Here is a 25627-nt window from a genome sequence, read left to right on the forward strand (position 1 = left end):
TCAACCACTGTGCCACCAGGGAAGCCCCTGTTTTATACTTTGCTGCTGGTTCAGTCACACAAATCTTCTCTAATTTCCAGGTGAGTCCAGCTGGAGTATTTAGATGAGACTTTATTAAAGGTACATGGATAACAAAAAGGAAAGGAAAAAGCAGAAATAAGATCATGTAGATACTAAAGCTCAGCTCATACATCTTCACTTGGGATCCTCTTTGTGATGTGCCTATCTAAATTTCAGAGTCTTGGAAAGCTAAATCTTACACTTTTTTTTTTTTTTTTGTGGTACGCGGGCCTCTCACTGTTGTGGCCTCTCCCATTGAGGAGCACAGGCTCCGGACGCGCAGGCTCAGCAGCCATGGCTCACGGGCCCAGCTGCTCCGCGGCTTGTGGGATCTTCCCGGACCGGGGCACGAACCCATGTCCCCTGCAATGGGGACTTTTTAGTCCCCTGCACAGGCGGACTCTCAACCACTGTGCCACCAGGGAAGCCCTAAATCCTACACTTTTAAGACTCCCTTGCAGCTAGGGTTCTGGCAGAGAATTAAATTATTTCCACTAGATATACTAGATACATTGCGTGAGATTTGGATGGGAGAAGAGAGGCCAGGGCAATTTTCCTGAGAGTTTGGCTATTGCTGTGGAGAAGCATGGTGTGAGCACCTTGGGTTTCTGCAGCAGAGTTTTGGGTACAAACACTAGCTCTGAGGGTGTTGAGGGGCAGCTGTAGTGACCTCCTTATTTCTGGATTGCACTGGTGGGGGGGCGAGGGAGGATGCTCTTCAATTAAATATGTCTCCTGGGGGCTCCCAATCCCCACCTTCTGCAGGCTGGCTGTACCTGCTTGGGTGTCATTCTTGGAGGACCAGGATGCAGCACATTCCTTCAGCCCTTCCATTAATTCTGTAAGGACCAGTTTCTCATGTTAAATCATTTTCGGCTTAATATAAATGGAACGATTTTTGTTTCCTACGTGAATTTTGCCTGATGCTCCCATGTCCTTGGCTAAAGCCTGCTTGTCCGTCTCAGGTCCCTTGTCTCCCATATCCAGTCCAGGAAATGTGCATCATCTTCAGAGGACTGCCTCCCTCATCTATGGGGTATTGCTTCACTCTTTGACTGTAACAGCTTACACATGTCAGAACCGACATATTTATCCCGAAATAGCAGCAGGAGAGGGCAGTGGGTGGGATTGGGATCTTGGTTACAGTTTCTCCTTTAGTAAATGGTTTCTGTCCCATGTCGCCCCAACCAATTATAATTCCTCATACACGTGCGCACAAAGTCAAAGGCCCAGCGGCCGTCATGTGCTAGGAATTGAGAGATCCTTTAAGCCCCAGGGTCTCTCCTGTCTGGAGAGCTGATGTCTCAAAGCACCAGGCCCAAAGCTGCCAAACGCCCCGGGCCCCATAAGTAAAGCCACTGAAAAGCTTCGTGGAAGGCCGTGCCCTGAGCAGAATTTTCAGGGAGGGGAAGGAAGTAGAGGCTGAAGGGTATTATCACTCTAAGGCATAAGAGGGCAGAAATGATCCACGGTGACCATTCCATTACACCTAATACCCTGTCTACACGACTGTGTTCTAATTCAGAATTTGACATGTTTTCATATTTTGAATTACCTACGTATTGCTGTGTAAGACAATACCCCCAAACGTACCGTCTTAGCATAACAATCCTTTATGATAGCACAGAGTTTCTGAGGGTTAGGAATCTAGAAGCAGCTCACCTGGCTGGTTCTGGCTTAGGGGTTGCAGTCAGGATGATGGCGGAGGTGTTGTCGTCTGAAGGCTTGGCAAGGATGGAAGATCCACGTCTAAGTTCACTCACGTGGCTGTTGGCAGGAGGCTTCAGTTACTCACCATGTGGGTCTCTCATGCCAGCTGCCTTCCCTCAGAGCAAACGATGAAAGAGAGAGAGATAGAGAGGGAGGGCACAAGACAGAAGCTGTAGATTTTTTGTAAACTAATCTGGCGGAGCTCCATACCATCACTCCTGCCATATTCTATTGGTAACAAGGACCAACCCCTGGTATAATATACGAGGGGACTGACTCTCCAAGGGTGTGAATGTAGGAAGCAGGATCATTGGGGACCATCTTGGATACTGGCTACCACAGAGTGCTTTCTATTTTTTGCCAGAGTGCTGATTTTATGCACATTTCTTTTTTCTTTTTTAAATTTATTTAATTAATTTTTTTTTATTTTTGGCTGCATTGGTCTTTGCTGCTGCGTACGAGTTTTCTCTAGTGGCTGTGAGCGGGTGCTACTCTTTGTTGCGGTGCGCGGGCTTCTCGTTGTGGTGGCTTCTCTTGTTGTGAAGCAGGGGCTCTGGGCATGCGGACTTCAGTAGTTGTGGCACACGGGCTCAGTAGTTGTGTCTCATGGGCTCTAGAGTGCAGGCTCAGTAGTTGTGGCGCACGGGCTTAGTTGCTCCACGGCATGTGGGATCTTCCCGGACCAGAGTTCGAACCTGTGTCCCCTGCATTGGCAGGTGGATTCTTAACCACTGAGCCACCAGGGAAGCCCCATGCACATTTCTATACATAGCAAAATTTGGTGGACAGCACACCTTAGCCACAACTCCAATTTTGACCCCTAAACAGACCAACAGATCCAAATGTAGGATTTGGAGCTTGGTGTCTAACCAGATTAGACATATTTCCATTTTTTAAATATTGCAGTGGGTATTTTAAATGTTTCGGTGATAGGAAGAAAACATTTTCTCAATCTGCAAGGATATTTTACATACCTTCTTGAGCCCAGGAATTGAATTGCTTACTTTTAGCTTGACCATGGTAATGTTGGCTGCGACACCCCCCGACCCCCATCCCCAGTGCACTTGGATCCGTCTCCACTTGCTCCTCACATCAGCTCTGCTCTCTCCTTTAGCTTCTTCAGAAGACAAAGCACAAGCTACCAGCCCATTAAGATAACTTTGGAACCACTTAAGATGGGCTATTTCAAAAGGTACCAAATTCCCTGATCTTATAACTGCACCATTTAACTAGATCACCCTGTAAAGAGAAAATGCGTTAAAAATACCAGTTAATTACTTTTTTTTTAATTCCCAAGGCACAAATAAGTCCTAGTTAACTGTCTTTGCACATTTATATATTTAGACATCAGGGTGTCACAGAGAGCCAGCAGGCCCCGAAGTGGAGGACAGCTGACTCTAAGTAACAAGACTGGCTTCCTTAGTAACTTAGGGACACATGCCATCAGGAGATCAGGCTGAAAGACCCCAGGAAGAAAATCCTCCAGCCAAGGCCTTGTTAGCAATTCGTTTATGGAGAACACACACTGTTGGCCTGAGTCATACGGTGTGCCGTGATTAGAAGTGTCGATACTAAGAGATGTTAATTAAGCCTAGTCCTTGCCTGATGTGTCAGATGAGTAAAATCCAAAAGCAGATTCAATTTACTCCTCAGAGGCAATTAGCATTAAAGAAATCCCAAGGACTAAAAACTTTAATAAAATACAATTTTGGAGCTGAAAAATGATCATCTTTTTCCCTCTCTCCATTGGGACTTTAGAAATGACAATCGACAAAGGCCTGTATAAGGAGACCCTTGTAAAATGCACTCATATCACATCAAAGATGTCAGATAGAGCTGGTTTTTACGGGCTAGTACAGCACCTACTTCACGTTTAGATTGACTTTTTTAAAAAGAAACTCGGCTCTCCAGTGGTCCCAAATGTTTGGAAGCAAATATGTATTGAATTAATGAACGAGTAAACAGTAAGTCCCAGCCAAAGTAGGCTTTGCCTATTGATACATAGAAACTCAAGCTCTTTATCAATGGGAGAGCTTCTTAGGCTCCATCTCAGAGCCCAGGCACCTTTACTTGACCCAGGCACTGGTGAAGGGAGCTCAATTATCTGGTTTTTGGATAACCAACAGATCAGAATTGGTGAAGTGAAAAGAGAAGTTGCTGCCAGAGGTTGGCACTGACTGTAGTTAAACACTACAGGTGAAGCCCCCAAAGGATGAAGGGACCGGAGGCTTACAGAAAGCAGACACGAACTCAAAGATGAATGCTACTCGGGGTTATGAAGAGAGGGGCAAACAGCCCTAAATACTTTCTTAGCTTTTGAGGGAATTAATGCATTACAACTCAGTACAAATTCATCTATTCATTCTTTCATTCGAAGAACATTTAAGTGCCAAACAGATGCCCACAGAGAAAATGGGGCACTAGCTGGGTTAAAGCTACAGTGTTCTAGCTTTATGGTTGTGCAAATATTGATTGAGCATTCACATGGAAGGTCCACGCTGGGCATTCTACATTCTCTAGTCTATTTCCAGGTGCCACAAAATTAAAAGCTCAACTCATATTCAGTTTACTCTCTAAAGAAGGCAGGGAGGCCTAAACTACTCTAGGAAGATTTCATCTTTATGGATATAACCAAGCAGATGTAGGTGTTCATCTGAGATCAGTACCTTCTGGAGAGGCAGGAAATGAAATATGATTGTATATGTCTGTGGGCACATGAAGGAGTAAAGGCTGAGTAATCTAGTTTCTATCTTGGGATTGGAGCACAGATACATAGTGGGAGAGTCAGAGCCTCCTGGAAAGACAAGCAAGAACTTCCCAGAATGACGGTCACAAAGCAAGCCCTTGTGCAGTTTGGTGGAATCAAGAAAGCGGCAGTCTTGAGTATGGAAACACCAATAGGGGAGCCCTCTTCAGTGTCAGGGAGAACACAGGATCACCTTCCATCTGCTACTATTCCAGGCAACACAACTTCACCTGCAGAACTTTGAATGATTAGAAACAATGTGGTGATGGTATGCTCATGAAGGGTGTAGATTATTGAATGTACTTTGGGTTTCCTAAAAGATTTATGCCCTCCTGGATCCTCAACAAATGCCAGGCTTCTCCTAGAGCTATAATCTCTTTAAATTAGAAGACTTCAATGAACCATTTTATTTGGGGCTCCTTCATGTGCAACTTGTTCACAGTGCCTCCACGGGCATGCGTGGGTGCAGTGCCATGGTGCTCTGCCTGGTAGAAGGAGACTTCAAGCTGCACCGAGTGATGGGTCCAGGATGGAGAGGGTCTAGGATGCGAAGGCCGATGGCAATGTTAACATGCAACATAAAGGAACAGCACCTCAACAATATGAACCATTTCACAGACAATGGAGCGTGTTTGTATGGGAGGACTTTTAGATTATTATTATGGACTATATAGTCCACATAGGGTATAGAGGATTATATCCTCTTTCTGCAGCTGAGGGTAGGAGGGTCAGTGAGGTTCAAGAATGTTTCCTGGCCATATGGGAAGTTAGAGGCAGAGCTAGAACTGGGCCTTGGGTTTCTTCTCTCCTAGACCGAGCTCTTTCTCACTGCCTCTCAGTCCAAAACCGACCACATAGGGCAGGTAAGAGGATCCTCATTTCCTGGATGGGGGACCTGAGGCTCAGAGCAAGTTAATGACTCTTCTAAGGACACACATGTGATGGTTATTTAATCTTCTAAAGAACAGTTCTTTAGTTTCAAAGGTGGAACCAAGAACTGGTTCTTTCCTTCCAACCGAATGGGTCCTTACATAGAGAACACCAACACATCAAATGGGAGTAAAATCAAGTTTTGTTGACTTTTCTAAAATCCTGAGACCCTTTTAGAGGAGGAGGAGGCAGTGTCAAGATGGGGTTCACAGCATAGATGCTGGGGCCGCATGGCCCCTCATACACTACATAGCCTTACCAATTAACCTAAGTTCTAAGTCCTTTAATTTTCTCATCTGAAAAATGGGGTCAGCAACAGAGTATATTTCATAAAGGTGTTGAGAGGGTTAAATGAGTTAATACATGTCAAAGGCTTTAAGACAGCACGTGGCACAGAGTTAACTGTTAGCTGCCAAGCTGTCACTTAGCTGAGAGGAGGGTAAGAGTTAAAGCTTTGGGTTTTCTATGCAGGATATGGTACCCTTTTCTCTCCTCATGACAAGGGAAAAGGAAGTGCAAGTTGATCTTCTTGGTCCAAATGTCCACGGCCTAAAAAATTCCATACATGTGACAGAAAGTCCAAGGAATAAGCAGAACCAGTAACCCTCTGTTAGCTATTTGCATTCAAATTCAAGACAATTGACTTGAGTTTGGCAAACAAATTGAGCCTTTGATGACATCAGGCGTTAACACCAGAGCTGTGTCCTATTAACACATGATGCATTCCTGCTAGTGGCACTGGCTTTGCAGGCTACACTGGTCTACACTTGACCATGGCAGACGTGATTTTTCGATGAAGAAAGGAATTGAGAGTTACATCTTGTTTATTACAAGCAGAAAGTCTTCCCTCCAAGATCTAAAGCAGGTCCCAGAGCTCAAGGCTTAAAGTGGATTCCATTCAGATAAGTTGCTATATATTCCTTTTTTTTTCCCACCAAATTTTACCCCTCTGTAAATCAATCTGACTACTCTCAAGTCTGTATTTCAATTTAGCAAATATTTGCTATAGTTATTGTGTATTAGACACATTGATAGAACTCAGGGATCCGGAGATGAATGAGATACACTTCCTGCCCTCAAGGAGCTCACAGCCTGTTTGGGGAGGTAGGGATATGAACTCAGGGGAGGTTCATTGAACCAGCCAGGAGGAACGAACCCCCTCCACTTCCCCCTCCATCTTCTGCCCCATCTCTCTGTCCGTCTTTTTAGCAAAACTCTTCAAAAGTCTTCTACTTTCTGTCTCCAATTCCTCTTCCTCCATTCTCACTTGAACTTGCGCCATTTAGACTTTTACCCACTCCTCTCCAATGAAACTGTTCTTGTCAAGTCATAATATTTCTAGATCTAATAGCCAGTTCTCAGTCCTCATTTATTCTAATTCTCAGCAGTATTGAACAGAGTTGATGACTCTCCTAAAAACACTTTCTTCACTTGGCTTCCAGGGGACCCCATACTCCTGTTCTTCTCCCTTCTGTACTGGCTGCTGCTTCTCAGCCTTCTCATTGACCACTTGACCTTGGATCCTCTGGGGCTCAGTTCTTGGAGCTCTCCTTCTCTAGCTACGCTCCCTCCTTTGGTGGACTCATCCAGTCTCAACTACATGCTGAGGACTCTAAAAATTTTAACTCTAGTCTGAACTTCTCTCCCAATTTAAGATTTATATATTCAACTACCTTCTAGATATCTCTACTTGGATGTTTAAAATGCATTTCAAACTTTCCATGTCCCATACAAGGTATTGAGGTATTCATCTCCTAATTCCCAAACCCACCATCTTCCTGTTTATTCAGTTAATGGTAATTAACAGCATCCTTCCATTTGCTCAGGTCAAAAAACTTCTAGATTATCCTTAACCCTTCTCTTTCTCTCATGCCTAACTTTCATCAGCAGCTACATTTGTCTTTGCCTGAAAATTACATGTAGAACCTGATCTCTTCCTATCACCTCCATTGCCACCACCAAGCCATTGTCATCTCTTGTTCAGAATATCGCAATGGTCTCCTCTTCATTTGTCTCTCTGTTTCCATCCTTGTCCCTCTTTTATTGACTCTTAACACAGAAGCCTGTTAAAATGGTCAAATCACGTTACTCCCCAATTCCACTCCCTTCCCCCACATGACTCCCATCCCAGAGTCCAAGCCAAGGTCCTTATGGCGGTCCGTTGAGTAATATTCCATTGTACGGATAGACCACATTTTGTCTGTACATTCATCTATTTGGCATTTGGATTGTTTCCACATTATGGTTATTGTGAATAATGCTGTTATAAACACTGGCATACAGGTATCTGTCCAAGTCACTGCTTTCAGTTCCTTTGGGTATGTTCCTAGGAGTGGAATTCATATGGTAATTTTTTTTTTTTTTTTTTTTTTTTTGCGGTACGCGGGCCTCTCACTGTCGTGGCCTCTCCCCTTGCGGAGCACAGGCTCTGGACGCGCAGGCTCAGCGGCCATGGCTCACGGGCCCAGCCACTCAGCTGCATGTGGGATCTTCCCAGACCGGGGCATGAACCCGTGTCCCCGGCATCGGCAGGCGGACTCTCAACCACTGCGCCACCAGGGAAGTCCCATATGGTAATTTTATATCTAACTTTTGAGGAACTGCCAAAAAGTTTTCCAGAGCAACTGTACCATTTTACATTCCCACTGACTATGAAGAAGGGTTTCAATGTCTCCATATCCTTGCCAACGCTGGTTATTTTTTATTTATTTTTGACAGTCACTCTGCTTCTTGTTTTTCCTTGAAGGGGTCATTCAACCTCTGGTCTTGGTGCCTTGCACTTCCTGTACCTGGAAATACATCTACACAATTGTCACCTTGATATTATTTGTTGTTACTATTATCGTCAGTACTGAATAAAGGAACTTTTAGCTCAAGGCTCTTACACGATGCTGCTGCCTCCTGTTGCCCCCTAGTCAAGGTGAAGTGGACTGGAAATACCCCACCCTCACCCCATTTTTATCAGCACTTGAATTTTTTTAATATATAAATTTTTTAACATCTTTATTGGAGTATAATTGCTTTACACTGGTGTGTTAGTTTCTGCTGTATAACAAAGTGAATCAGCTATACATATATATATATCCTCATGTCTCCTCCCTCTTGCGTCTCCCTCCCACCCTCCCTATCCCACCCCTCTAGGTGGTCACAAAGCACTGAGCTGATCTCCCTGTGCTATGCTGCTGCTTCCCACTAGCTATCTATTTTATATTTGGTAGTGTATATATATCCATGCCACTCTCTCACTTCGTCCCAGCTTATCCTTCCCCCTCCCCATATCCTCAAGTCATTCTCTATGTCTGCATCTTTATTCCTGTCCTGCCCCTAGGTTCTTCAGAACCATATTTTTTAGATTCCATATATACGTGTTAGCATATGGTATTTGTTTTACTCTTTCTGACTTACTTCACTCTGTATGACAGTCTCTAGGTCCATCCACCTCACTACAAATAACTCAATTTCATTTCTTTTATGGCTGAGTAATATTCCATTGTATATGTGCTACATCTTCTTTATCCATTCATCTGTCGATGGACACTTAGGTTGCTTCCACGACCTGGCTATTGTAAATAGTGCTGCAATGAACATTGTGGTACATGACTCTTTTTGAATTATGATTTTCTCAGGGTATATGCCCAGTAGTGGGATTGCTAGGTCATATGGTAGTTCTAGTTTTAGCTTTTTGAGGAACCTCCATACTGTTCTCCATAGTGGCTGTATCAATCTACATTCGCACCAATAGCAGCACTTGAATTTTCTTCAGACCACTGTGGTGTCTGCTCTGTGCTCATCCCCACGCTCTGCTGTTCCCAAGGAACTTGGATCCTCAGAGGGAGACATGAGAAATCATGACAGTGTGAGCCAGGGTCAGAGTAAATTGAGTACTGCTGATGCCTGGTGCTGAGGAAGTTTTCCTCCTCTCTACTTACACCCTTTGCTTGCAGCTCCACAAAGTAGCAGCTGGTTCAGGGAAGGGCAGGTAGAAAAAAGGGGAAGAGAGGGAGGGGAAACTAATACTTCTGGTCTGCTTTCTAAGGCCAAGCCCAACTGGAGGAGCTCTCTAGGCTCCAAAGGTACTGTCTGCATATAGCTTCTGTAGATAGAGAAGGAACACTTCCTACCACACCCAAAAGCAGCTGTCCCCCAACCCCATACCTCCATCGACAGGGGGGAACATGGAGAGCTTATAAGCAAATCTGAGGGAGTTATTTTGCAGCAACCGGCAGCCACCCCTACTTCTGGCCTGACCCATTTTCTTCAGCTACAGTGTGGCTCTAATAATCCCTGCTCTGCTCTCCATTTTGCCTAGAGGCTGCTAGAGTTCATTAGATTAAAAAATCTATAAACTGCTTTGAGCACCTTGGAGGTAAGTGCTCTATAAGTACAATGTAATAATAATAATGCTACAATAATTACCTTGATTAATTTATGCATATGACAAAAAAAGATTCTTAATTAAGAGACATTCCAACAGCATGAACACAGGCCCCATATATTGGAAAGTAATATCACCAGCAGGGATTCTAACTCTGGGCCAGATCAACAAGGATAATGAACCACTCACCCTCGTTTTGAGTGCCCTCTGAGTGTTCAGTGTTACAGGCGATGACCAGGCTCTGGCCAACAGGCTGGAAAGGCAAAAGATGAAAGAGAGGAGTTTGGTGTTGTAATTACATAAAGCACAAACCGAGTTAACCTGAAGGTACTCTTACTAAACTGCAAGTAATTAAGAACCAATGGTGGACTTCCCTGGTGGCGCAGTGGTTAAGAATCCGCCTGCGAATGCAGAGGACATGGGTTTGATTCCCTGATCCGGGAAGATCCCACATGCTGCGGAGCAACTAAGCCCGTGCATCACAACTACTGAGCCTGCGCTGTAGAGCCCGTGAGCCACAACTACTGAAGCCCGTGTGCCTAGAGCCCGTGCTCCGCAACAAGAGAAGCCACCGCAATGAGAAGCCCACACACCGCAATGAAGAGTGGCCCCCGGTCGCTACAACTAGAGAGAGCCCATGCACAGCAACGGAGACCCAACACAGCCAAAAATAAATAAATAAATTTATATATATAAAAAAAGAACCAAATGGTAAGCTAATCAGTGACATCAATAAAATGAATTAGCTGTTTTTTTAAATATAGTCCATACAAGATTTTTGAAATTACCTGCGGGTGGACATAGACCTAGGGTGGAAACAAAATTTTGTGACCCTTCCCTTTCTCTACCATCAAGTTCCTAATCGCTACTAGGGAAGAGATGTGTATTTTGGTGCTGTAGGTGCATTGAAGGATACCCTGGAATGTGAAATTGCTCCAGATATGTCCTCAGTAGCCATAAAGTTCTCCCAAGACTCAACAGCTGTTAGACTAAGATGTGCATCATGCTTTATAGAGAAATGAAAAAGGAGTTTAGTATCACTCAGGAAGGCAATCACACATTCTGTGATCTGTCTTCTCTTTGTTCAGTCAATATTCACTCTTCCCATAAAGACTATTCAAGTGGGCCAATTTGCAGCATTCCACGCGGCAGGATATAAGCCAGGCTACCCTAGGGCTACTGGATGCCAGGTCATGTGTGGTTGCTCCAGACTGTGCACTGGACCTGGGTCAGCTTTGCTATGGCTAGAGTAGCAAGGGTGGTTTACCCAACGGTGTGCTGCAGGAGTTGTCCTAATGCCTTATTTTGTGAGAAAGAGGCTGGAAGGCCACCTTCCTTGAAGGTAACCGTGTATGTATATGTTAAAGCCCCTCCTTTAGCCTGTCCTTGATAATTTCCAGCCCCATCTCCTGGGGGAAGCTATAGGATCATTGAGAGGTATATATATTGAATATATACCACATCTTCCTTATTCATTCATCAGTCGATGGACATCTAGGTTGCTTCCATGTCTTGGCTACTGGGAATAGGGCTGCTATGAACATTGGGGTGCATGAATCTTTTTGAATTAGAGTTTTCTCTGGATATATGCCCAGAAGTGGGATTGCTGGATCATATGGTAACTCTATTTTTAGTATTTTAAAGAAATCTCCAAACTTATGGTTACCAAAGGGGGAAAGGCAGAGAGGGATAAATTAGAAGTTTGGGCTTAGCAGATACAAACTACTATACATAACATTGATAAACAACAAAGTCCTACTGTATAGCATAGGGAACTATATTCAATATCTTATAATAAACTATAATGGAAAAGAATATATATTATATATATGACTGAATCACTTTGCTATACACTAGAAACTAGCACAGTTAACGTTAATTGTAAATTAACTATACTTCAATAAAAAAAAAATAACATTCCTCTTTTAAGAGCTAAGTAGAAATAGGAAAGTCTACCTCAGGCAGTCAGAAATGGCTGGAGCAGGGTTACAGAAGCAGGGGAGCACGTGTATGGATGTGGGCATAGCCTGGTAGGTGGAGTGGGATGAGGGTAAACACAAAGCTGCCAAGATAAGAAATAATGTTCAGATATGTAAATGCTGTTTAATTTGATTGCTTTCCTAACACGTCGCCCTGAGAGAACCGGCAGTTCTGTAGTAAGGAAACTGGTCGTTTTGGAGCCGAGAGAACTAGCTGGGAAGGGGCTAGAGCAGAATATGGAAGTGGGGGAATTTTCACAGATAGGGAACAGCAGGACCACCCTGTATGAGGGGATCAGGGAACATCATCAGAGGCTAGAGGAACACTGAATGGAAATGTGCTGTAGAAAAACTTAGCATCTTGAAATTTAGTTAAGTCAATTCTCGGCCCCCTTGATTACTCATTACCCATAGTAATTTGGCTCCGTGGAAAGGCTGAAACACATAGGAACTCAGCCTGGCTCTGCCTGCAGTTCATTGGGATTGGGCGTTTATACTGAGCACACACATCAGCCAGTCCAGCCGTCAACACACTTCCTCCACGCCAGGCACTGTGCTAACGATTAGGTTACAGAGATGAATGGGACACTGCGCCAGGCAACACATATTTGAGGGACATAAGCCGTGAGTGGTAGAGTGCAATGATGTTCCCATTTCTTTTCCCCTTTCCTGCAGCCACCCCCTTTCCTGTTTAACTTGTAGTGCTCTCTCATCATAGACAAGTGAACCTTGCCCCACCACTTGGCACTAGACTCAGTCATGGGCCCTGTGGGCTAGGATAGGCAGGAAGGCTTCCCATCTCCTGGCCTATGGTTTGGACTCCCCCTGAGGGTGGAGTCTGACTCTTGGCCTATGACTCAAACAACACTTTAGTGCAAAACGAGGCCCTGTGACTGGTGTGACATTCTGGAGCTATGCTTACGAGCTCTGCATCTTCTCCATTGTTCCCCTGGTCTCTTCTTTTGCCCATGTCTGTCTGACTAGGCCTTGATGGCCTTTTTCCAGGCATCCTCTTCTCTCTGAAGCCTTTCCCACAGTAAGGCTTACAGAAGTCTCTCCTGTAATTCCCCACACTGCTCTGAGTCTCCACGCACTTCTAGTTGAGTACTGGATTCTGTAATGTTTTGTCTCCCCAGCTGGACTAGAGGCTCCTTGCGAGCAGGAGCTATTTCTTGTTTCTCAGATGCCAGCACAGCAGCTGGGCATAGTTCCCGGCAGTGGTGGTACCAGTGCCTGCCCTCAGAACACTCTGATGTGAGCAGCTTGCTTTCAGGCTCCCCTTCCACCCGCTCGAACACCCTCTCCACTGCCCAGTCTTCCACTGACTCCAGCTGTCATCCAGACAAGACTTTCCTTTCCAGGACGGTAGCTGAGTTCTGTCCTATTCCCTCCCCTCTTCTGGTATAAATTTCTGCAATCTTCAAAGCCCTGTTAGGTGACACAAGAATAGATTTATACCTAACATGTTAATGACTAATAACAGTGATGTCTCCCCCTGCATTTTTTTTTAAACATCTTTATTGGAGTATAATTGTTTTACAGTGGTGTGTTACTTTCTGCTTTATAACAAAGTGAATTAGTTATACATATACATATGTCCCCATATCTCTTCCCTCTTGCATCTCCCTCCCTCCCACCCTCCCTATCCCACCCCTATAGGTGGTCACAAAGCACCGAGCTCCCTGTGCTATGTGGCTGTTTCACACTAGCTATCTATTCTACATTTGGTAGTGTATATATGTCCATGCCACTCTCTCACTTTGTCCCAGCTTACCCTTCCTCCTCCCCTTAACCTCAAGTCCATTCTCTAGTAGGTCTGTGTCTTTATTCCGATCTTGCCCCTAGGTTCTCCACGACCACTTTTTTTTTTTTTTTTAGATTCCATATACATGTGTTAGCATATGGCATTTGTTTTTCTCTTTCTGACTTACTTCACTCTGTATGACAGTCTCTAGGTACATCCACCTCACTACAAATAACTCAACTTCGTTTCTTTTTATGGCTGAGTAATATACCATTGTATATATGTGCCACATCTTCTTTATCCATTCATCCGATGATGGACACTTAGGTTGTTTCCATCTCCTGGCTATTGTAAATAGAGCTGCAATGAACATTTTGGTACATGACTTTTTTTGAATTATGGTTTTCTCAGGGTATATGCCCAGTAGTGGGATTGCTGGGTTGTATGGTAGTTCTGTTTTTAGTTTTTTAAGGAATCTCCATACTGTTGTCCATAGTGGCTGTATCAATTTACATTCCCACCAACAGTGCAAGAGGGTTCCCTTTCCTCCACACCCTCTCCAGCATTTATTGTTTGTAGATTTTTTGATGATGGCCATTCTGACGAGTGTGAGATGATATCTCATTGTAGTTTTGATTTACATTTCTTTAATGATTAATGATGTTGAGCATTCTTTCATGTGTTTATTGGCAATCTGTATATCTTCCTTGCAGAAATGTCTGTTTAGGTCTTCTGCCCACTTTTGGATTGGGTTGTTTGTTTTATTGATATTGAGCTGCATGCATGAGTTGCTTGTAAATTTTGGAGATAAATCCTTTGTCAGTTGCTTTGTTTGCAAATATTTTCTCCCATTCTGAGGGTTGTCTTTTCATCTTGTTATGGTTTCCCTTGCTATGCAAAAGCTTTTAAGTTTCATTCGGTTCCATTTTTTTATTTTTGGTTTTATTTCTATTTCTCTAGGAGGTGGGTCAAAAAGGATCTTGCTGTGATTTATATCATAGACTATTCTGTCTATGTTTTCCTCTAAGAGTTTTATAGTGTCTGGCCTTACATTTAGGTCTTTAATCCATTTTGAGTTTATTTTTGTGTATGGTGTTAGGGAGTGCTCTAATTTCATTCTTTTCCATGTAGCTGTGCAGTTTTCCCAGCACCACTTATTGAAGAGGCTGTCTTTTCTCCACTGTATATTCTTGCCTCCTTTATCAAAGATAAGGTGACCATATGTGCGTGGGTTTATTCTGGGCTTTCTATCCTGTTACATTGATCTATATTTCTGTTTTTGTGCCAGTAGCATACTGTCTTGATTACCATAGCTTTGTAGTATAGTCTGAAGTCCAGGAGCCTGATTCCTCCAGCTCTGTTTTTCTTTATCAAGATTGGTATGGCTATTCGGGATCATTTGTGTTTCCATACAAATTGTGAAATTTTTTTCTAATTTTTTTTCTAAATTTTTTTCTAAATGCCAGTGGTAGTTTGATAGGGATTGCATTGAATCTGTAGATTGCTTTGGGTAGTAGTCATTTTCACAATGTTGATTCTTCCAATCCAAGGACATGATATATCTCTCCATCTGTTTGTATCATCTTTAATTTCTTTCATCAGTGTCTTATAATATTCTGCATACAGGTCTTTTGTCTCCTTAGGTAGGTTTATTCCTGGGTATTTTATTCTTTTTGTTGCAATGGTAAATGGGAGTGTTTTCTTAATTTCACTTTCAGATATTTCATCATTAGTGTATAGGAATGCAAGAGATTTCCGTGCATTAATTTTGTATCCTGCTACTTTACCAAATTCATTGATTAGCTCTAGTAGTTTTCTGGTAACATCTTTAGGATTCTCTATGTATACTATCATGTCATCTACAAACAGTGACAGCTTTACTTCTTGTTTTCTGATTTGGATTCCTTTTATTTCTTTTTCTTCTCTGATTGCTGTGGCTAAAACTTCCAAAACTAGGTTGAATAATAGTGGTGAGAGTGGGCAACCTTGTCTTCTTCCTGATCTTACTGGAAATGGTTTCAGTTTTTCACCATTGAGGATGATGTTGCTGTGGGTTTTTCAAATATGACCTTTATTATGTTGAGGAAAGTTCCCTTTATGCCTGCTTTCTGGAGGATTTTTATCATAAATGGGTGTTGAATTTTCTTGAAAACTTTCTCTGCATCTATTGAGATGATCATATGGTTTTTCTCCTTCAATTTTTTAATATGGTTTATCACATTGATTGATTTGATTATATTGAAGAATCTTTGCATTCTTGGGATAAACCTCACTTGATCATGGTGTATGTATCATCCTTTTAATGTGCTGTTGGATTCTGTTTGCTAGTATTTTGTTGAGGATTTTTGCATCTATGTTCATCAGTGATATTAGCCTGTAGTTTTCTTTCTTTGTGACATCTTTGTCTGGTTTTGGTATCAGGGTGATGGTGGCCTCGTAGAATGAGTTTGGGAGTGTTCCTCCTTTGGCTATATTTTGGAAGAATTTGAGGAGGATAGGTGTTAGCTCTTCTCTAAATGTTTGATAGAATTCGCCTGTGAAGCCATCTGGTCCTGGGCTTTTGTTTGTTGGAAGATTTTTAGTCACAGTTTCAATTTCAGTGCTTATGATTGGTCTGTTCATATTTTCTATTTCTTCCTGGTTCAGTCTCAGAAGATTGTGCTTTTCTAAGAATTTGTCCATTTCTTCCAGGTTGTCCATTTTATTGGCATATAGTTGTTTGTAGTAATCTCTCATGATCCTTTGTATTTCTGCAGTGTCAGTTACTTCTTTTTCATTTTTAATTCTACTGATTTGAGTCTTCTCCCTTTTTTTCTTGATGAGTCTGGCTAATGGTTTATCAATTTTGTTTATCTTCTCAAAGAACCAGCTTTTAGTTTTATTGATCTTTGCTATCATTTCCTTCATTTCTTGTTCATTTATTTCTCATCTGATCTTTATGAGTTCTTTCCTTCTGCTAACTTTGGGGTTTTTTTGTTCTTCTTTCTCTAATTGCTTTAGGTGTAAGGTTAGGTTGTTTATTTGAGATGTTTCTTTTTTCTTAAGCTAGGATTGTATTGCTATAAACTTCCCTCTTAGAACTGCTCTTGCTGCATCCCATAGGTTTTGGGTCATCGTGTTTTCATTGTCTTTTGTTTCTAGGTATTTTTTGATTTCCTCTTTGATTTCTTCAGTGATCTCTTCGTTATTAAGTAGTGCATTGTTTTGCCTCCATGTGTTTGTATATTTTACAGATTTTTTCCTGAAATTGATATCTAGTCTCATAGCATTGCAGTCAGAAAAGATACTTGATACGATTTCAATTTTCTTAAATTTACCAAGGCTTGATTTGTGACACAAAATATGATCTATCCTGGAGAATGTTCCATGAGCACTTGAGAAGAATGTGTATTCTGTTGTTTTTGGATGGAATGTCCTATAAATATCAATTAAGTCCATCTTGTTCAATGTATTATTTAAAGTTTGTGTTTCCTTATTTATTTTCATTTTGGATGATCTGTCCATTGGTGAAAGTGGGGTGTTAAAGTCTCCTACTATGATTGTGTTACTGTCAATTTCCCCTTTTATGGCTGTTAGTATTTGTCCCCCTGCATTTGAACTGAAGTTTTCGATGTTCTCATCCATAGGAATGACTAGACATGGTAATCCCTGAGACAGGCTGCTGGGATAACATTTTTAGAGCATGGACTTCATGGTGTCCCTCAGATCACCCTGCAAAGCCATTTGACATCCTAGGATGTTCTACAAGTGGTCTTGGAGAGGCTGAGAGACAGGACAGGCACACAGCTTTATATCATCACAACCACTTTAGGCTGTGGTTCATGTTTGAACTTCATGTTTTCTAAGTCACCTATAATATGCAAATCTGTGAAATGGATTTTTATTTCAGAGCTGGTGTGCATGTGCATGTGCGTGCGTGTGTGTGTGTTTGTGCATGTGTTTGTACCTCAAACATTCTTTGTCTTATGCTTGCTGTCAATGTTATAATGCAGTATAATCAAATCCTATAGCCTGAAGAATCCCCCTAAATCATGTGGTTCAGGATCCTGCCTGTGGACTGCTAAGTTATTATTATCATCATCTCCATTATAAAGGTGGGACAAGTGATGCTCAGAGGGGAGGCAGGACTGCCCAGCTCTCACAGCTGTTAAGAGAAAAAATTGGGACCAGAACCCAGGACCACTTCCTCTGTTGCAGGACTATTCTCAGTCACAGAGATATTGTATTAAAAACCTTCATATCACTCTCAATCTCAGATTTAAAACATTAGTACCTGCCATTGCCCCTGAATTGCCCTGGCCCAAGTAGAACCTGATCATTAGGCAGGCACATTCAGGTGCAGCTGGTTTTATGCAGTAGGTGTCATGAAAAGAGTTACATATAAGTTGCATCTTTATAATCTGGCTTTTGTCTACACAACTGAGAGAAGACAGCTAAAGGAATCTTTTGGTGACAGCCCTAATATTCTCATGCCCATACAGTTTGGAGTGGTTATAAGAAACACGCTCTTCTTAAACCCATATGCTCAGTTTTAGACATATTCACACATGCTGTTTAAAGTCTCGGTTATGTGGCAAGGATGAAAAAGCACGTGAATTAACACCTGGATGTACAAGACTTGAGAGCCAAGAGTCTCTCGGTGTAGAACGTACTCCTGCAAAGGATGCCTGTTGGCTTGGAAATCAGGACACCTGGGCTCTTGTTCCACCTCTGACACTGACCAGTGACTTAGCTCCCTTTAGGCCTCAGTTTCATTACCTGCCAAATGAAAGGACAGCATTGATCAATTTCTAGGTCTTGGTTTGCATTCTGACATCATAGGACGCTATGCATATTCATGCACACAAAATGGCCCTCAGCCACACGGGAAGTGTGACCCTGGATGAGGCGATTTGCATGAACAGAAATCAAAGCCATAAGCCACAGAGATGAAGCTCCAGCAGTGGAATTTCTGGTGTTATCATTATAAGAAGGATGGGGACAGTGTTGCCTCTGAGAGCGAGGTCTGCCAGGTACCCCTGAAAGCGTAGGCCACAGGTGGTGATTGGTCAGTGCAAGGCCAAGGTGTTCCACTGCTCACATGGACGTCTGTGCCTTGGGCCCCGGCAGGCCTCCAGCACCCACCTCCTTAGGCTCCAGGTATAAACTTAGGCGGTCTGTGGGCTCACTGTTGGCTGGATATTTTAATACCCCAAACCAATTTTAAATAAAATAAAGGAATCCCCCTAAATATTCTATACGGGGCTTTCTCTTTTTTTAGAGGGACATTTCTGACTAGTTTCACACAGGTTTAGCCGAAAGGGAAATTAAACTCTACATTTAAATGGAGATTATGCACAAAGGAATCCATTAGTTTCAGTATTTCTCAGCAGGAGGGCTCAGAGTTATTTAAATAAGTTTAGATATTAAACCTAAAGTAGCCATTAAAGCAGTGTGGATTTGTTTTTCTGTTTTTATTTTTTTCCCAGAAAATCTTTTTTTTCCAGCTGACTGAAAAAATCCATTGCTTAACCGATGGAGGATATTTTAATGCATTAAAAAAAAAATCCAGGGACTTTTTAATATAGCACTTCCTTTGAATTTTTAAGTACCATATTACGGTGTACTTATTAAAGCCAAGTGTCATATTTTGGAGATTAAACTCCAAGCGCTTTCCCTCCCCCACCCCGACCCTGGGCAGAGCAGCGCTGATATAAACACCGACATTAAACCATATTGGCTATGGAAGAGTCTTTGATTGTCATTGAGATTATTTTAAAAGTTATTTAGGTCCCCCTGTTACATCTCTGCAAACCACTGAGAAAATGTTGTGCTGGGTTTCTCTTTGAGACATTTCTTTGGGGATTCATAAATATTGATTGTACCGTAAAAAATTGATGGAATCTTGAAACAGACTGCAGTTGAGGCAGCTGGGGAATTTACTCAATCGCTGCAGTCTATAAAAAGAGGAGATTTTGCAAATTGTTTCTCACCTTGTCTTTTTAGTATTTAATAGCTCTCAATTCTATAGCCCTCTGAACCATGTGCTGGGTGTGTTTTCTATCAAAACAGAATCAGGCCTATTCAATGGGAATTAAAAGGTGGGGGCAGGTTATGAATGGGTTAAACTCTGCCCTGTTCTCCACCCTTTCTCTTCCTTTTCTCTTCCCACCTTCTCTCCGCTTCTGGTGTCCTGCTGTTTCGGTCGTATTAATGTTACATCTATTCCACAGATGCCCATGTTATGCCTAGGATCACCCCTTCTCCTCACTTCTCAGGGTCACGATGGAAATAAGGTCAAAGAAGTGAATGCCAAAGGCTCTCTGGGGTCTTGCCTTTTACCACAACCTGGTAACTATTAAACCACACTCCCATCAAGGCACCCCCTGCTCCCTCTTGTTTATATAGCAAAGCTCTTCACCATCCTGGCATTCAAAGCCTTTCACCCACCATCTGCCTCCAAACAACCACTTTAGTCTTATTCTCACAAGCCTCCTTCTGGAACCATAGTTTCTTTGCCCATGAGTCCCCTCACTGTCCCTCAAACATACATCATACATTTCTTCTTCCAGACATTGGCTTATGCTTCTCCATCATACTTGGAATATTCTCCTTACCATCTCCTTCTGTTGTAGGCAGAATAATCACCCTCCTCCCTGCCCCAAGATGTCTGTGTTTTAATTCCCAGAACTTGTGAAAGTTAGATTACAAAGTAAAAGGGGATTAAGGTTGCTAAAGCTGACCTTAAGATAGGGATATTATCCTGCATTATCCCTTTGGACCCAGTGTAGTCACAAGGATCCTTAAAAGTGGAAGAGGGAATCAGACGGGAGCATGAGAAGGGTTCAGCCTAACATTGCTGGCTGAATGCTAGGGCCACGAGTCAAGGAAAGCTGGAAAGGAAGCTAGAAAAGGCAAGGAAACAGATTCTCCCATAGAACCTCCAGAAGGAACTTAGCCCTGCAAACACCTGGATCTTATCCAGGGAGACCCATGTTGACCTTCTGACCTACAAAACTGCCAGGGAATATATTTGTCTGGTTTGAAGCCCCTAAATTTGTGATAACCACATCTTAATCATCTTTAAGGTAATCACCCTTAATCACACCTACAAAGTGCATTTTGTCGTATAGGGTAACATTAGCAGGTTCTGGGAATTAGGACCTGGATATCTTTGGGGGCCGTTATTCAGCCTAGACACTTGGTAACAAGAGTGAGGTGGCTCTGCCAGTTCCTGGGCAACAAAGAACCTAAGGCTAGAGAGTAGCTGGGAGCTGTCCATGAAGGGTTTGAGTAGCCACCATATGAGGGAGATTGTGACCAATGTTAAGGGGTCTGAGGATGTTGAGGAGGGAGGGCTCTGGGTGGGATACAGATGGCCTCATGGTGGCAGTAGGGCCCATGGGAGAAATGATGGGTAGCTAGAAAAGGGTGGAGTCATTTGGAAGGATAGCCCAGGCAGGAAGAGCAGAATAATAAGCAAAGAAACAGAATGGAAACCCTCATGCCTATGAGGGAAGTCAAGAGGAGTGCAGTCTGGGGATAAGAGGTAGGGTTTCAGGTCTCTGGATTTCCCTTAATCATGGCCTCCAACACCTGGCTTAGGTGTGGCCCATTTCTGCACTCAACTCTCCTCTTGGGCTCCCAATCCTGACCCTGACCCCCACTCTCTCATTCAACCAGAACAGCTCTGCTACCTCTACGTCTTTCCAGGACTAATGCTACCCACCTGAGCTCCAGGGAAAGCCGGCCAGGACAGAGAACAGAATCCAGCCCCACCTTTACCTGGGCCATGGCCTCTGGCATCATGATAAGGATGAGGAAGCCAAGCCACTACTTGGTAAGAGGGATTTACTTGAAAGAAAAATAGGCCATGAGATCAAGAGCCCTCATATTTCCACCAAAATCTCTGCTGGTTTCTCTGGTCCCCACCAGCAGCTGTTCGTTGGTGAGAAGCCCCATCCTTAGACTCCACCTGGCTGCAGAAGTCGGCTCACCTCTCTCAATTTCCTTCCTTGCCAGAATCTCAGCCCCTCCAGTTCTCATTTCCTCAGCAGATCTCCAATGCCCTCAAATGAATGATTTCTCTATTTATCTGGCCCTTTTACTTGTTCTTGGCAGGAATGCTGGTCTGCCTTAAGCTACTGTATCCTATCAGGAAGCAGAAAACCTTTCCATCGTTGCTTTTGAAGGATATATTCATTGTAGGAATTTTATGTTGGCAGTTGTTTTCTTTAGGACTTTGGATATATTATTCCCTGTCTTCTGGCTTCTGTGATTTCTGTTGAGAAATTAGCTCTAAGTCGGCTGTAAGTCTTACTCTTGCACTTTGAAGGTAATATATCTTTTTTTCTCCTGCTACTTTAAAGATTTTCTCTGCTCTGGTACTCCAGTTCCAGTGAATTTAATTTTGTCACCATGTCCCAAATGGCTCCTGTGCTCTTCTCTGTATTTCCCATCATTTCGCTTTCCCATGTTATTGTCTGACCTATAACCAGGCCCTCAGGCCCTTGCAACCCTTCATTTGGATTCCTGCTAACTAAGCCCTTGCACTAGTCTTCCTGCTTCAAGGCTTGCTCTTCTCTAATCCATTCCTCCATCCTCTAGCCTCATGAGCCTTCTAACACCAAATCTGACCATCCCACTCCTCTGCTTAAAATATTGAGTGATTTCCCGTTTCCTGCAGGTAGATAAACTCCAGCTTCTTAGCATGGGATTTAGGTCTCTACAGATCTGCCTTTAACTTTGTGCTCTAAGAACACTGATTAGTTTCTAGTTCTCCCATGTCCCTGAACACACACACACATACACACACGCACACACACACACGTGTGCACATACCCATGCGCACACACTCACGCTTCCCAAATTGATCCTCTACCACATGCCTTTGTTCACCTTCTGTCTGGAAAGCTCTTCTACCCCCTTTTGTCTGATGAAGCCATACTTATTTTTTAAACTCATCATCATCACCTCTAGGAAGCCCTCCTGTCTCAGCTCTGGTCCCCACTCTCCCACTCCCCAGCTACTGTTGCTCCTATAGTACACTTGGCATATCTCTAACACAACACTGAATACAAATGACTCTGTGTTTAAACAACTATCTTCCCCTCTATATGGTGAGTTTTTGAGTAATTGTGTCTCGTTCATCTTTATATTCCCAGTGCCCAATACTTTGCTTGAGACATAGAAGGCACTCAATAAATGTTTGAATGATTGATGAATTGATAAGTAAATAAACTTGTATGAGAATCCCCTTAGTTTCACATCCTTGTATGAGTCAATATTGTTAGTCCTATTTTAGGTGTGAAAAAGTACAGACCAAGTCCCGTCTCTAATTGCACAGCAAGTGAAAGCCCCAAAGATCTCTAAAATGGCATCCGTCTGATCCAGCCCACACTGACGTCTTCCTTCCTTCTCTTAACTCTTTTGCAATCAGAGTCCTTAACATGTGATCTAGCCTTTGACAATATGTGGGTTTCTATTGCTGTCTGTAACACAGATGAAAAACTCGATTGACCAAGTGTTTGCGATGACATTTTCCATCAGTTTACCTCAACACTAGGACCTTATTAGTTGATTAGAAGTTAGTCATTAGAAAAGACTGTTTGACTAAATATTACTGCCCAGTTGGTGGTCTAGACCGGATCAAACCTGGGGACGTTGAGGCGTACACCACCCTGGGGAGGGACTCGGGGTCAGGGAATGACAGCAGTTGCAGCCGATGGGAAGAAGGCAGTGTCAGAAGCACATATGGAAGAGCCGTAGGCCAGTCTGTGTCTGGGAGGCCCAGGAGGGGATGGGATGTTGGAGAGGGCTTGCCTGGTTGATGAGCAACAGGAGATATAGCAACAGCATTGGCAGGAAGCCCTGTTGGCAAATGGCAGGACCCTGAATGTGTAGCTGGATCCAGGCCCCACAGTGGGGCTGATAGGGCCACGGGGGGACCCAAGGACCAGAAAAGCTAAGGTTCTGGTCAGTTATTAGGACTGAGAGTAAGGAGAATAAAAAAGGGCCCAGTTATCCAAACTGGAGCACAAAGTGGGACTCAGCATTAGGAAGAAAGTGTGACTCATCACCCCAAGGTCTTCCAGACACCAGCAGCCAGGCTAACCTGGGCCAGGGGCATTGGTGACTCCTCAGTTGATACATTTCTGACTGAAGACAGCCTGGCTCGATGTTGAATGTGGCACGAAGGGAAGACGTGTTGTCAAATGACCGAGTTATAGAATCGAGGAAGATGTGACTGCTCTGGGCAGATGCTGACCGCGGCAGGTCTAAGGGGCCGCAGGCTGTGAAAGCAGATGAGGAGCCAGGAGAAAAGAGATGGGGGAAGGCAAAAGGCCAGAATACGAGCTCAAGATGGGGTGAAGTGGGGCTGGGAGAGGCTGGAGGCTTGGGGCAGAGGTGGAGCTGAGGGCTTGGAACTGGGTGAGCGGGCAGTGAGTCAGATTCCATGCAGCCAAGCCAGGGGCTAATGCCCATGGTAGGCCAAGAAGGTAGAGTGGGCGTCAAGGGTCAAGGAGCCGTAGATGGTAATTGGACATCAGAAAAAGACTGGGTAGGATGGAGATAAGACCTGGGTTTGTGGTCAGCCTCCCAGAAGTCCTAGAGGCAAGAGAGGTAGGCAAAGACTGCATTTAGGGTTCAGGTGAGAGGGTGGTCAGTAAGCTCAGAGGATGGTCAAATCCAGGGAAGCCACAAAAAGCAAGTAGGCAGGAGCGCAACAGATAATGGGCCAGGTACAGGTGCCAAGGTACAGGCACCAAGCCCTTGCTAACTGAGGTGGCTCTGCCTCACTCCCAGAGCTCTCAATTTACCCAATTTCCCTTTGGAGCCAGGGCAGAGACCAGGCCCAGAGGATTTTTTTAAGGTCCTTCTTCCAGATAGCAGTAAGCAATCTGGGGCCATGGCAGCTGCATGGGGCTGTATTGGTTGGGGTTCTCAAGAGAAACATAACCAATAGAAAGAGATTTATTACAGGAAATTGGCTCATGTGATTCTGGAGTCCGAGAAGTCCCACGATTCACCTTCGGCAGGCTGGAGGCCCAGGAAAGCCTGAGAGATGAAGTTTGAAGGCCTGAGAGATGAACAGCCAATGGTATAGATTCCAGTTCGAGTCCGAAGGTCTGAGAACGAGGAGGGCCAAGAGCAGGAAACTGTCGTCCTAGCTCAGTCAGACAGAGCCAGAGTGAATCCTTCCTTTGGCCACTTTTTGTTCCGTTTAGGCCCTCAGTGGATTGGATGAGGACCACCTACATTAGGGAGGGCAATCCACTTTACTGAATCTATGGATTCAAATGCTAATCTCTTCTGGAAACACCCTCACAGACACATCCAGAATCATGTTTAACCAGATACCTGGGCACCCCTGGTCCACTCAAGTTGACACTTAAAATGAACTCTCTCATGGAGGAGTAGCACAGATCCTGCCCCTGCCTATGGTTCAGGGATGCCCAGCACAGTCTCCCTGGAGACCTGTAGCTGATATTGACTCCACCCTGGCTGGTTAGGTGGCCCCAGGACATTCTACAGCTGGGGGATCAGGAAGTTGAATGCCTTTGTATAGTATCGCTTGCCAAAGAAACATCAGAAGTGTGGCTTCTTGATTACATCTTAAATGGAGCCATCCTGTACGTCTGACCAATTTGCTAATTCCTGGCCTCCACTTGGAAAGCTTCCAGATCGTTTTCATGCTACACTGTGCAGTTCTGCCTTCTTAATGTAGTTTTAAAGTTGTATTAAATAAACAATGGGTATAAAATAAAATTAATTATTGGACACTCCATGCTATTTAATTTTAAGGCTCCCATTTTGCCAGTATTTCTTCTGAGGAAAACAAGGCGTGGAGTGCCAGGCATCTAGGCTGGTCCTCCTTGAGCATTCCTGAGGAGGAGAAAGAGAAAGGAAAGGAGGAGAATTAGAAACTCAAGGACGAATACAGGTAGAGAGAACCATGCTCTTTACTCTGGGGAAAAGATTTTGATCCAATTTCTAGGATTCCCCCAATTATCTGGGTAGCCAAGTGGGAGCAGGTCAAATTGATGAGGGAAAACTCAGATGGGGTATTCTGTCTCAAGGTTGTGCCTGCTAAAGTTCTTTTC

This window comes from Orcinus orca, chromosome 15, assembly GCF_937001465.1.
Source record: "Orcinus orca chromosome 15, mOrcOrc1.1, whole genome shotgun sequence".
Taxonomy (NCBI): Eukaryota; Metazoa; Chordata; class Mammalia; order Artiodactyla; family Delphinidae; genus Orcinus; species Orcinus orca.